Genomic DNA, 13,712 nt, shown 5'->3' with positions numbered 1-13,712 from the left:
ACCGGGTGAAGAACCAACATTTATTGGACCCACCTCCAAAATTGTTCTAGACTTAACTCTCTTTACAAATAACTTTACAATTATGGAAGATTGGAGCATGTCAAAAACGCCATCTTTCACCGACCACAAATACCTAAAATTCAAAATAACATTCCGGCCAAGCTTCAGAAATTCTAGGAACACTAACTGGAATCTGTTAAGGAAAGTGCTATTGCAAAAGTCATTGAGACCTTTCAGGTTCAGCTCCCGTGTTGAACTGAAAGAGAGTGTTAGAACGGTAATAGTGCCACTTAATAAAGCATATCACGCAGAATGCACTCCCCTATACTTAAAACGCAGATCAAAGCCACCTTGGTGGAACACGGAATTGAGGTCAAAAAGGCGCAGCGTCATAGAATTTCTTACAAAGTCCCACGAATACTTATGACCAAGCGCGCACAAAACGAAAAAGACAACCGGCTTCAGTTACAGAATTTATTCAAGTAAACGCTTAGTTCTACCATTTATTATGTCAAGTCGTTGTATAGGTAAAAAGATGAGAATGGCTGAAGAGAGAGAATTTAATATGCGTTTGGATTGCAGAGTTGCCAAATCGACATAAAGCAACAGAGTTATATAAACTGGCTCGAGTGGCCGATAATGAATCCTGCTGGGAAGAGTATAATGATCTACGACGAACATACAAGAAAGAGGTGCGTAGTGCCAAGAGAGAGTCATGGAAACACTTCTGTAGCGGTACAGAAAGCACACATAAAGCGGCGAGGTTCAGGAAATTGTTATCAAAACACCCGACTATGCCCAATTTAATACGTAAATCCAACGGGGACTGGACTGATAGTTGTGAAGAATCACTACAAGATCTAGTCAGTACGTATGCTGGGCACACTCTCGGAAGACGAGCTGCTGGCTTGTAGCCAGGACACAATGGTCGGACCCAGCACGTCGAATGCTCACCATAGCACTCTACTGCTGACATCCAGTCGTCTACGGCCAATAAACCAACAAACGCAATCCGCTTCTCCGGCGTCTTCTGGTAGGGATGCCAAAAAGAAAAATAAAAAATCCTCTGGGTCGCTGCCCAAAGCGCGCTACCTGAGAGCCAAACTCATTCTGGCTAAGATAGCTAGGAATGATTTAGCCGGTAGACCACATGATCGCGACGCAGATGACAAGGTCAGATATGAGGCCGTAGTTTCGGAGTACGAAACCATGGCAACTAGGAAAACTTCCGAACTTCAATCACATAAAAATCCTCAGAAGCAACCAGCGGCTAAGCGTAATCGATCACAAGATGTGAGCGGGCAAGCTGCCAAGAATATTAAAAATTGCTCGACTCAGGGAGTTGAGGGCCCTATAACAAAAGCGGTGGTTGCGCCTGCGAGTCCTCGTAGATGCAAAATCCTATAGTGGTATGGAGGTGCTGGCCAATTGGGGTGCCATTGACGGGCGACTGTCAGAAATAATCGTCGAATACCTCGTGGCAAGCCGAGGACAAGTACCTCTTTTCGACTCTTTCGACAGCAATGCCTGGGAGGGGCTCTCGCTTAAGCTCATCGCAGCTTAGGAGATCCCAAAACGACCCAGAGCCCGCACTTGGCGATCGAAGGTCAATTTGGAGGGTCCGAAGATCCCCCAAGGCCTCAAGCTTCAAAACCTTGAGGTTCCCATGGACAACTGGTATATGATAAAGTTGAAGGAACCTCAGAAAAATAGCTCCACGTTACTGATGCTAATTTCTGTAGAGTTCCTGAAGGTACTCGAGGAAAGTAAGCACAAACTGCGTTTTGGCCTCAGGACGGCCAAACTTAAGATCTTCCTCGCATCTGGTGCTCCAGCTGGCGAAGAGAATAGAAGAGGTAGGAAATCAGCTCAGCGAACTTCGGTCATCTGCGACGGATGCGGTACCCGAAGCCAAGAGCTCCATGACATCCCCAGAGGTCGGCCATAAAACAGGCTCAGGTGAGCATCTTTTAACAAAGAAATGTTAAGGGTAGCTCAAATTAACCTTCGCTCCTCTAGTTTACACACCGATAACCTCTGTGTCATCCTCAGGCATAGATATTTGCCATCCAGGAACCCTGGGTTCGGCAGTCTAAGATCATGGGCCTCCAGAGCAGACACTCTGATATTTTTTATGTCCAGTCGGAAGGTAAGCCTATGGCTGGTATTCTCGTTAGGAATAATGGGCCTTATGCATAATAAGCGAGCATTTGCTCAGACTCGTGTTTTGGAGTAAAAGGTAGGTTTGGTATGCATAAAAATTGTTGAACTCACTTGCTTTTACTCGGTGCGTGAGATAGATCTCACATGTCGAGTTTGAACTCAAGTCATGAAATGTTCGTGAGTTAGAGCTCACTTTGGTATGCATAACAGCATGAACTTGCTCATTTTTTTGAGATCGATCTCACAAAAAGGTGAGACTGCCTTTTAGTTGATTCGCGTGTTTACAAGTATAAAGACAAAACTAGACAAAAAAAAACTTATAAATCAAGAAAAACCGCTATTCAAAGTGAATAGAAAAAAAGTACCGGTTTGATTACGAGAACGTAGACTGGCTGACAAACTATTTCCTTGGTGAAAGTAGTGAAAGAAAGGGTGGCGCGATTCCCAACAGGGAAAAATGTGTATATTTCTAAGGTTTTGTGCCGATCCGGGTTTCTAAAATGGAATTGGGGAAGATGTAGGAGTTCACCAAACCACCGTGTCAAGAGTAATTGGCGAAATGGCACAGATTATATCAGGGAAGGTTCATGAATGGACTCAATTTCCATCCACAGATGAAGAAATCAGAGCTGCGCAAAACCAATGGGAAGCAAAAAATCGTTTTCCGTTTGCGATTGGCGTCATTGACTGCACGCACATTAGAATAGAAAAACCGTCCTCGCAAAGTGATGAGTACATATGTAGAAAGGGCTTCCATTCGATAAATGTGCAAGCAACATGCTATGGTAATGAATGGTTCACCAGCTTGGATGTATCCTGGCCAGGTTCGGTTCATGACTCTCGGGTGCTAAGTAATAGCAGCATATACACGATCGTAGGGAATGCTCAAAGTAATGCCTTACTCCTTGGAGATGAGGGTTATGCTCTCTCTCCTTGGCTAATGACTCCTTTTCGAAACCCACAAGCAGAAGCATAACTAAACTACAATATAATAGAATATTTAAGAAAGAAAGATGCTTCATCAAGCGGTGTTTCGGTCAGGTAAAACAGCGGTTTGCAGTTTTGCAGTACAAGGTGCGAGTAGCAACAGAATTGGTGCCAATGGTCATAGCGAGCTGTTTTGTTTTGCATAATATTGCAAAGTTTTTAAAAGATGATTTTATTTTTGATGAAAGTTATACCCCAAATGACTCCCCGCATTCGGAAAGGGACGAATCTGTGCGAACCAATTCTAGATTTTTGGATGCGGGAAAAAGAAAAAGACAGTTAATTTCGAATTTATTAAACTAAATTTTTACAGATGTACATACATACATACATGTATTTGTTATTCCTTTTATTTTTAACAGTTGTAAACATGTAAAACTGGCCGCTGTGGCTGAGTGGTTAGACGTGCGCACTACATTCAGCAGCGCCTGGGTTCGGGCCCTAGCTCCAGCAACATCTAAAAGTAAATTGTTGAAAAAAGGTTTTTTCTAAGCAGCGGTTACCCCTCGGCAGGCAATGGCAAACCTCCGAGGGTATTCCTGCCATGAAAAAGTTCCTCGTCAAAATACATTAGCCGTTCGGAGTCGGCTTGAAACTGTAGGTCCCTCCATTTGTGGAAGAACATCAAGACGCACACCACAAATTGGAGGAGGAGCTCGGCCAAGCACTTAGAAAAAGTGTAAGCGCCAAATTATTATTATATTATTATTATTAATCTAAAACTAAAGAATTTGATTTCATTTTATTTAACTTTTTGGAAAAAATATCTCATATGGCAAAAGTGCAAAACCCCGCATCGCAATTCTGCAAAACAGTTGTTTTAATTCACCATAAAATATAAAAGCTATAACTATAAACTCTGTGAAAACAAGAAAAAAATTAATAAATAACTTAGTTTTTTATTTTCGAGATCGTAGTTGTTATGTTACTTTTAAGTTTTAGTGTTAGTTAAAAAAAACAGATATTCAGTAAAAACAAGTTTAATGAATTTTATGTTTTATATTCGTTCAAATTAAGCTCCTTTTCTGCAACCCGATCTTCTAAAACTTTTAATTTCAATGAAAGAACTTTATTTTGCTTCAACAAAACAATTCTTTGCAATTGTTGAAAGCTTAAACTTTTCGTGTCCTCTGACTCATACTCATCGAAGATTCGTTTGGCCTGTAATTACATTAAGTTATCAGATTTAAGCAATCATATTAGCGGTGTTAATCCTACGTCTTAATGCAGTTCTATAATAATAAAGTTGGTTTTTATTTTAAGAGTACTCTCAATTCTAACTTATTTTTACTCCTATACCTAGGGTTTTATTTAAAAGCTTTATGTAACAAATAGTTTTTGTACTTATACTTTGTTTTTGCTAATCAAGAAATAATACAACAAAAACGGCTCAACCGCGCTGCTGGTGGAGCTGTCATTATTAATGCCCACTGCACTCTCTAAGTTGCTGCTGGAACTCTCATTAGCATTAACGCCTACCGAAAAATTGCCTCCAGTGGAAAAAGTAAAATAAAAAAACAAAAACAATTTATTATCACCAAATAAAGCCACGCATTATAACGGCACGCTTACTGGTAACTTTTCCGATAGCTGGATTCGATTCAGCAGAAAGTAATCCAAATAATTCATGTTCCCATTTTTTTAAATAAATTTTTTTGTTTCCCGTTTTATTTTTGTCACTTTTTGACTTTACTCGGCACTTCATATTAGCAATTTTCTTCATAACATTTTTTTCGCTTATTTCCACACCAGCTTTTTCTTTATATTCGCCACAAAATTTTCTAATTATTTATTTTTTTTTAATTTTTTACACCGGGGACTTGGCTTTTTTCTAATAAAGTCTTATATTTTTTTAAGTATCCAACTATGAAAATTGATAAATTCTCATTAGCATCAAAATGTAAATTTTCACTTACACTTTCACTATCAGAACTCATTTTTGCAACTAATCAAACAAGCGGTTTGATCTCAGCTAACTCGAGCTCAAGGTATTTGCTCATTTTTATGCATACCAAATTGAGCACGAGCTCGGTCGATTTGCTCGAACTCACCTACTTGAGATAGATCTCACCAGACTCTACTCGAGGAAATGCTCACTTATTATGCATAAGGCCCAATATTAGTGCCTTTCTCACTCCTCGTTTCAGCTCACCAGACGTGACAGTAGTCCGTGTAGAAGCATCTAGTGGCCGCTGCTACTATTTGGTTTCTTCATACATGGCCCACGAAAATGCAGCACCTCCTGAGGAAGTGGGGGTTTGGTGGGTCCACCTTCATTAAATAAAGAGGCCATCCTCATCGGCTGCGACGCCAATGCGAGACATACCATTTGGGGAAGTAGCGAGGTAATTGATCGAAGTGAGTCTCTTTTTGATTTCATTATAAGTCGGAATCTCCTTATTTGGAACAAGGGCAACACCTCACGTTTATATTTCCAGCATCGGAAACATCAAACGGTTGGGGGGAGGTTCTTGATATCACTCTCTCCATTAATTCGCCATTCGGGTGGATAATGGGAAGGTTTCTCAGAAAAATTCCTTTTCGGATCACTGGTTGATCCTTTTCGAAATCAATTTCGCACGGGAAATCATATCTCCCTGCAGGAGCTGACTCGGTTCAATAGGGTTTTCAATCATAAATTGAATAGGCGAACTTTTTCCTACTCATCCATGGAATACTTGCAGCGATCCTATCAGACGGCCTTCAAAGTGGCTTGTCCAGTATCTTTTAGCAAGAAAGACTTTCCTCCCTGGTGAAGCAAGACGCAGACTGACTTGAAAAAGTAGGTAAGGGGGGTTTTTAACGTATGCTACCAAACTAAGAACTTTGAAAATTACCGTGTAATTTTGAATGAATACGAAAAAGCCATTAAATATGCGAAACGCAACTCCTGGAGGGCGTACTGCGAGTCCAATGAATTGAATCCACGAAGGATTCTGCCAGGCTAAGCAAGATCCTTTCGAGAGACACGAGTCGACAGGTAGGACTACTCGATGTTTCCCTGGAATCTATTCTGTTAGTTGACAGAATCAAAGAATCTGCTTTTAAATCTCCTGGTTCCGACGATATCTTGCCTGTGATGGTTCAGAAAACAAGTACCTCGGTGGTTCCTGTCCTGCCAGAAATTGTTTTCATACCCAAGGCAGGTAGGAGGGGTCACGACTCGGCCAAGGACTTTAGGCCTATAAGTCTTACCTAATTTATCCTAAAAGTACTTGGAAAATTGATTGATTATCATATCCGACCGCACATCGAATCCAAATTATCTCCAGGGCAACACGCTTACCTGAAAGGGAAGTCCACGGAATCAGCCTTACATGAGGTCGTAGGGACTGTGGAAAAATCTCTAGAGGGCAAAAAATTCACTTTGGCGGCCTTCATAGATATATATATATGTAAATATAATTGGCGCGTACACCCTTTTTGGGGGCTTGGCCGAGCTCCTCCTCTTATTAGTGGTGTGCGTCTTGATGTTGTTCCACAAATGGAGGGACCTACAGTTTTAAGACGATTCCGAGCGCTAGATATTTTTATGAGGAACTTTTTCATGGCAGAAATACACTTGGAGGTTTGCCATTGCCTGCCGAGGGGCGACCGCTATTAGAAAAATGTTTTTCTTAATTTTGGTGTTTCACCGAGATTCGAACCTACGTTCTCTCTGTGAATTCCGAATGGTAGTCACGCACCAACCCATTCGGCTACGGTGGCCGAATATAGATACAGAAGGTGCTTTTATTAACATCAGGGCGGAGTCAATTATCACTGCGTTAGATAGACTAGAGGTGAAAAGACCTATTTGTCTCTGGATCTCGTCCCTGCTTGGCTGCAGGGAAATTAATGCGGCAGCAAGAGGGGCTAGAGTCACGAGATTCGTTCACAGGGGGACGCCGCAGGGAGGTGTCCTTTTGCCCCTACTTTGGCTAGTTTTAATTGACGAAGTTCTGATAATGCTAAATAAGGGTGGGGTTAAGGTAGTAACATACTTCAATGACTTGGTCCTGATGGTATCGGGGCCGTTTCCCGCAGTCATGGCTTAGATTTTGGAAAGGTCACTCAGTCGCTGGGCTGCCACTTGTGGCCTCCGAGTCAACTCTGACAAAACGGAGCTGGTGCTATTTACCAGAAATTATAAACCTCCACCCTTTCGACTTCCCAAATTAAATACCCACGTTCTCCCGCTCTCATCGGAAGTTAGGTATCTTGGAGTGATACTTGACTCCAAACTCCATTGGAAGCTACACATTGAAAATCGGGTAAAGAAGGCCAGTATAGCCTTCTACTCCTACAAATCTATGCTCGGTAAAAAATTGGAACTCAAGCCACAGGTCGTGCGGTGGATGTACAACGCAGTGGTTCTGCCAATGGATGCCTGGTTTGGTGGGAAGCTCTTCGGAAGGGCTATAATATCACTAATCTGGGGAGGGTTATATTAGATTTGTTTGGGGCTGCATAAGTCCAAGCACTCAGTCAGTAGGCCATTATACTACACCCGGATTGATATCAGTAGAAAGAATAGAGATAGGAAAGATAAAAGGTGGATGGTAAAAACGGATAAATTAGTTTGAGGTCACTCTTCCACAAATCTCTTGGATTCATTGATGAATTTTAAGAGACCCGGAAGAGGACGAGTATGATCTTTGTCCATACTCATTGTATCGCAACCCAATATCCCAAGACGGATTCTGGAATATGCAGGACAGCTACAGAGAAAATCTTCTGCACATCGGGCTGTCTACGACCGCCATGGTAGCCATATGCTGACCACATACGTTGTGCCCTGTGATTACACCCACCAGTACTCTCAGGTCCTTCCCGCTGAATTTTGGGGAAAGGTCGCTGTTTTCCTGTTTGGTTCTTTCACAAAGCACCTGGCTACTCTGCACGAGTTCAACTCAGACCAACGACCTCTGTGGGTAGACCTCATGAAGTCCTCAATCCATAGTTGAATCGGTGCGGAATTGACACCTAGAAAAGGTTCAGAGCCTAGTGGCATACATGCAGAGCCTTCATTTGTCAATTTATCAGCTAACTCGTTCCTTGCAATACCACAATGTCCAGGCACCCATATAAGACTAACTTTGTTGTGTTTTGCAACACTGTTCAGTTTTGTCTTACATTCACCGACTAACTTCAAAGAGCAGCGTGAGTTAGCAAGGGCTTTCAGTGCAGCTTGACTGTCACTACAAATTCCAATACTATTGCCCCGCCACTTTTTCTCAGTTAGCCACATTCAAAATGGCACAGACTGCCGTAAGGAATACCGTGGCATAGGGGTACTTAGTGGCTTCGTCTAACTACCATCCAAATCCGCTTCCATCACTGGTTTTGGATCCGTCGGTGTAAAAAGTGTGCTGATATCCCGTTAGTAGGTTCTCTGGACGTAACCATTGATCTCTATCGGGGATCAAAACGTCAAACTTCCTACCGAAGCTAACGACTGGCACCCGATTGTCTACCGGCAACGAAAGACCATGCACTTCGCACCAATACTTGTTTAGAGCTACCTGCATTTATTCCATATAACTTCAAGTGATCGTCCTGAGATTAATACCCCGCCTCGCTTGAGCATGATTGGGTAAATGCCATCGGGTCCTGGGGACTTAAAGTTTTCGAATGACGAGAAGGCGAACCTTATCGTTTCATCGTTAACTATCCTGGATGCAATAAACCAAGCACGTCTGCTGGTAATTATATTGACATGCTCAGATCGATCGATAGAGCTTTGACCAACAACATTCCTAGAGCCAGGGAAATGTGTCATCGTACACTTCTGATTTTGAGTCCGTATAAGTACAATCTGGTTTGAGCAGTGAGTCTAGCCTAGCCATCCGGTCTCTTTGGAGGGCTTTGCATAACCTCGCTGAACTCTTCCGTTCCTCCAGTTCACTGCAGAAGGTTCTATTAGAGTCCAATTTAGATGATCTAATTTTCTTTTTATATTCCCTCCGGAGCTTTTGGTAGGCACTCCGATCTTCTTCGAACTGAGTTTTAAGAGCTCTGTTAAGAAGTTTTCTGGAAGCTTTCCGGAGTTTCGAGAGTTCGACGTTCCACCAAGGGACTGTCTTACCCTCTCTTCTCCTACGTTTCGGGCACTCATCGTTGTAACACTCGATCAAAGTTCGCCCCAATGAGTTTGTGGCTTCTACAATCGCAGTTATTGTCCGGAGTTTGGGAACATCAAGAATCTCCTCTTTAGTGAGATCGTCATATCAGGTCCAATCCGCTTTTCGAGGATTCCGGCCTGCTAGGGTCGAGGTTGTCTCGGCCGCAAGCCTGAACTCTACATAACGATGGTCCGACAGGGAGTGTGATCCAACCAGTGATATGATCTGATATTTTATCGTTAGATAATGTCATATCAATCACTTCCTGCCTTCTGCTGGTCATAAAAGTCGGACTGGTGGCAACGTTCTGTATAACCAAGCGAGATGACAGAATGAAGTCCAAGAGTTTATGCCCCCTGAAGTCACATTTTGTGCTGCCCCAGAGTGTGTTCTGTGAATTTGCGTCACATCCCACAATTAGACCTAATCCCATGGATTCAGCATATCTTACAACTTCCGTAACCTCCTTCGTAGAGGGAGGGCGAATGGAGTCGCAAGGAAAATAGGCCGAGACGACAATTATGTCTACTTCTTTCCCCTATAATTGATACTTTATTTTGACCGCAACTAAGTCTTGACAACAGAATTTTCTTAACAAAGTGCAATCAACCGCTTTCGGCATAATAAAACACGTACGCGGACGGACCTCTCCCTCTTTATACAGGATAGACCCCCACTTTATATCTCCCAAGCGTTGTATTTGTACTTTAGACACCCACGGCTCTTGAATTAATATTATGTGAGGATTTGTGTGCAGTTTCGCTTGACTGTGGCATAAAAGAGCCGTAGCCGATATGCTATACATATAATTGGCGCGTACACCCATTTTGAGTGTTTGGCCGAGCTCCTCCTCCTATTTGTGGTGAGCGTCTTGATGTTGTTCCACAAATGGAGGTACCTACAGTTTCAAGCCGACTCCGAAAAGCAGATATTTTTGTGTGGAGCTTTTTCATGGCAGAAATACACTCGGAGGGGGCGACCGCTATTAGAAAAATATTTTTCTTAATTTTGGTGTTTTCGCCGAGATTCGAACCAGCGTGCAAATGACTGCATGCATTGCCATCACCGGGGCATGTAAACTTGCCCCAGTGCTGCTCTGAATGTCCTTTTGTACCTACTTCCCATCGACTTTTCCGTCATTTCCATCCAAGGAATATCAATATTTATCATGTTCGGACGTTTTAACCCCTCGCTCTCGAGTGCAACCTCCTTAAAGTGGTAAATTTTTAATTTAAAAAATTTTTAATTCGCGAAATAGACGCTTTAACGTGCTAAGCGCAACTTAATATTGTTATTAAAAGAAAAAAAAACAAAACAACATCAGTAAAATAAACAATATAAAAAAATATAAAAACAACGATATAAACAAAATTAGAATGCCTGTAGAGCGCACTTCACCGCGTGAACGGAGTATACCGCTATCTGCCGCGCAAACAACAAATCCAAATCAGTGCTCAACTTACTCTGATAAAACAGAAATAGAAACAAGAGAAACTATGGCAAAAATAAGAGAATCAGCAATTCCGCTCAAGAGTGATAGAAAGAAGATTGCGCCCATCAGAGCGTACGTGACGTCACGTTTGCTGAGTTGTGCAGTATTGCCAACCATTTGCTCTTCGCAATAAATTTAGTGCTTTTTTATACCGAAAATGCGAAAATTTTGAAGTTTCGTGTTGGTTTCTTTTTTTTAATTTAAAGCTACCGAAACTTTAGGTTAAAAAACAAACTATATTATTAAACAAAAAAAGGTTAAAAAAGGTCACTCTGAGAAGATTTTAGTGCTAATGAAAATTTTTTTACTCTTATAAAATTTGATAATTTGAAAGTGCAAATTTAATTTTTGGCTCCATTTAAGGTTATGCAAAAATATTAAATGCCCTCTCAACTCTTCTTAAGATTGAAAACCTTTTTACACATTTTAAAAAGCCTTTGAATTTATTGAATGCGAATTAAAACCATAGAGGTGTAATCGTTTCTTCCGGTCATCAATCCTTAATGAGACATAGGGCATTAAGAGTTATATTCATTGTAAAAATAAACAAGAAAATACCAGAAAATACTAAAGAAACCATACTGACATTTTTACAAAAAGAGTACCTTATCTAGTTACATAACTTCAAATATAGCAAAAAAGTCGTTCCCTTAACACAAGAGTCTCGCTTGACAAAAAAACCTCATAAATTAAATTGTACATAAGCATAACACACTTATTAAAAAAAACGCACATTTTAAAGATAATTTGTCACGCATACAAAGTTCTTTAAGTGATTCAATAAAAAAATGTTGGGTTATTTTCTTTGAATGGGCGTTTTAGTGCGTTTTTATATCCAAAGCTAGGCAACACTACAGTAGCGAGAGAGAGATTTGACTGCCGAAAGCAGAAGAACACCAACAACACCTGCAATCGCGGGCAATGCCAACAGATGTTAAAAAAAAGTAAAGCTAAATAAAACTGAGTGAATTATTTAAATAATTATTAAAAAATGTATATTTTACAAAATTATAAACATGATATTTTAATTAGAACAGCTAGAAAAATGTCATGAAGAAAGAACTAAAACTCCGAGACTAAATAACAAAAAAAAAATGATAAATCAAGTTACGAAAATGGTAATCTGGCCATACTGGAGCTAAAATCACGTAACTAGTTGTCAAATTCGCTGAGCGCAAAGTAACGGGACCACGATAGGCGCCATCTCATTATTCTGTCCATCATGCATCCAAGGTACTCTTTTTGTAAAAATGTTAGTATGGTTTCTTTAGTATTTTCTGGTATTTTCTTGTTTATTTTTACAATGAATATAACTCTTATTGCCCTATGTCTCACTAAGGATTGATGACCGGAAGAAACGATTACACCTCTATGGTTTTAATTCGCATTCAATAAATTCAAAGGCTTTTTAAAATGTGTAAAAAGGTTTTCAATCTTAAGAAGAGTTGAGAGAGGGGCATTTAATATTTTTACATAACCTTAAATGGAGTCAAAATTAAATTTGCACTTCAAATTATCAAATTTTATAAGAGTAAAAAAATTTTCATTAGCACTAAAATCTTCTCAGAGTGACCTTTTTTAACCTTTTTATGTTTAATAATATAGTTTGTTTTTTAACCTAAAGTTTCGGTAGCTTTAAATTAAAAAAAGAAACAAGCACGAAACTTCAAAATTTTCGCAATTTCGGTATAAAAAAGCACTAAATTTATTGCGAAGAGCAAATGGGTGGCAATACTGCACAACTCAGCAAACGTGACGTCACGTACGCTCTGATGGGCGCAATCTTCTTTCTATCATTCTTGTCTTGGATGGAGATAACGAGCCAAATATTAATGAGCCAGAAAGTAACCCAGTAGAAAAATATTCAGGAACTCAGCGTGCGCGAAAACCGCCACCAATATATGTGCATAATGTAGAAAATGTGTGCACCCTAACAAATGCATTGAATTCCCTGCCAAATACTAAATTTGAAATAAAAGTTCTTAGCCGAAACGAAATTAAAATCCAACCGAAAGAAACAACACATTATACAAAAATAATAGACTTACTAAAAAAAAAAAAAATTTTATACATTTAGAGCAAAAGAGCAGCAACGGTTTAGAGTATTTTTACGACAGATGCATCACTCGACTACTATCGAAGACATAAAAAATGAAATTTTTGAACTAGGTCATGAAACAACAAATGTTCATAACGTACAAATTGAAAACGCTTCAGGAAACAATAAAGACATATACAGTATAACTCATCTACTTCACTGTAAAATTAGTTTTGAGCCACCGCGTCCAAAAAGAACAATTCCTCAATGTACATACAAACTGTCAGAGATTCGGACTTACAAAATATCACTGTATGGTAGATCCAGTCTGCGTTAAATGTGCTGGCAAGCACAAGACAAACATGTGTAAAATTAAGAACAAAGCGAACAAATTAAATGTGTTCATTGTGGCGAAAACCATACAGCTAATTATAGAGGCTGCGAAATCTACAAAAAACTCCAAATACAAAGATATCCGACACTACGCAAAAAAGAAATTCACGCTGCACAAAAACAAGAACAATAATGAACATCACCAGGAAAATCTCGGCACTAATAAGAAAAGAATTTAACAACAGTGATAGTACCACATCAAGTAGCGATGATTTAACTGAACTTAAAACTATGATGAAACAATTGATAACACAATTGGCCACCATGATGAACATTGTAACCATACTAGTATCGAAGCTAGATGGTCGCACTAAGTAAAATAAAAGTAGCAATTTGCAACGCAAACGGACTTACGCGCCACGAACTAGAACTCAAGGCTTTTATTCTAGACAAAGCAAATGATATTATGCTAATATCCGAGACTCATGCAACTCATAAAACTTTTGTAAATATACCCAATTACAATATACACTACACCCAGATAACAAGGCTCACGGAGGAACTGCAATAACCATCAAAAAAACAATTAAATACC

At 40.1% G+C, this 13,712-nt stretch overlaps 1 pseudogene; it reads left to right on the top strand.

The window, feature by feature from the left end:
- Positions 1-924: 924 nt before the first annotated feature.
- On the top strand, positions 925-3,642 carry LOC128870072 (putative nuclease HARBI1; annotated as a pseudogene).
- The last annotated feature ends 10,070 nt before the right edge of the window (positions 3,643-13,712 follow it).

The sequence above is a fragment of the Anastrepha ludens genome, chromosome X, assembly GCF_028408465.1.
Source record: "Anastrepha ludens isolate Willacy chromosome X, idAnaLude1.1, whole genome shotgun sequence".
Taxonomy (NCBI): Eukaryota; Metazoa; Arthropoda; class Insecta; order Diptera; family Tephritidae; genus Anastrepha; species Anastrepha ludens.
The sequence above is the reverse complement of the archived record's forward strand: the minus strand, read 5'-3'. Positions and strand labels throughout refer to the sequence as shown.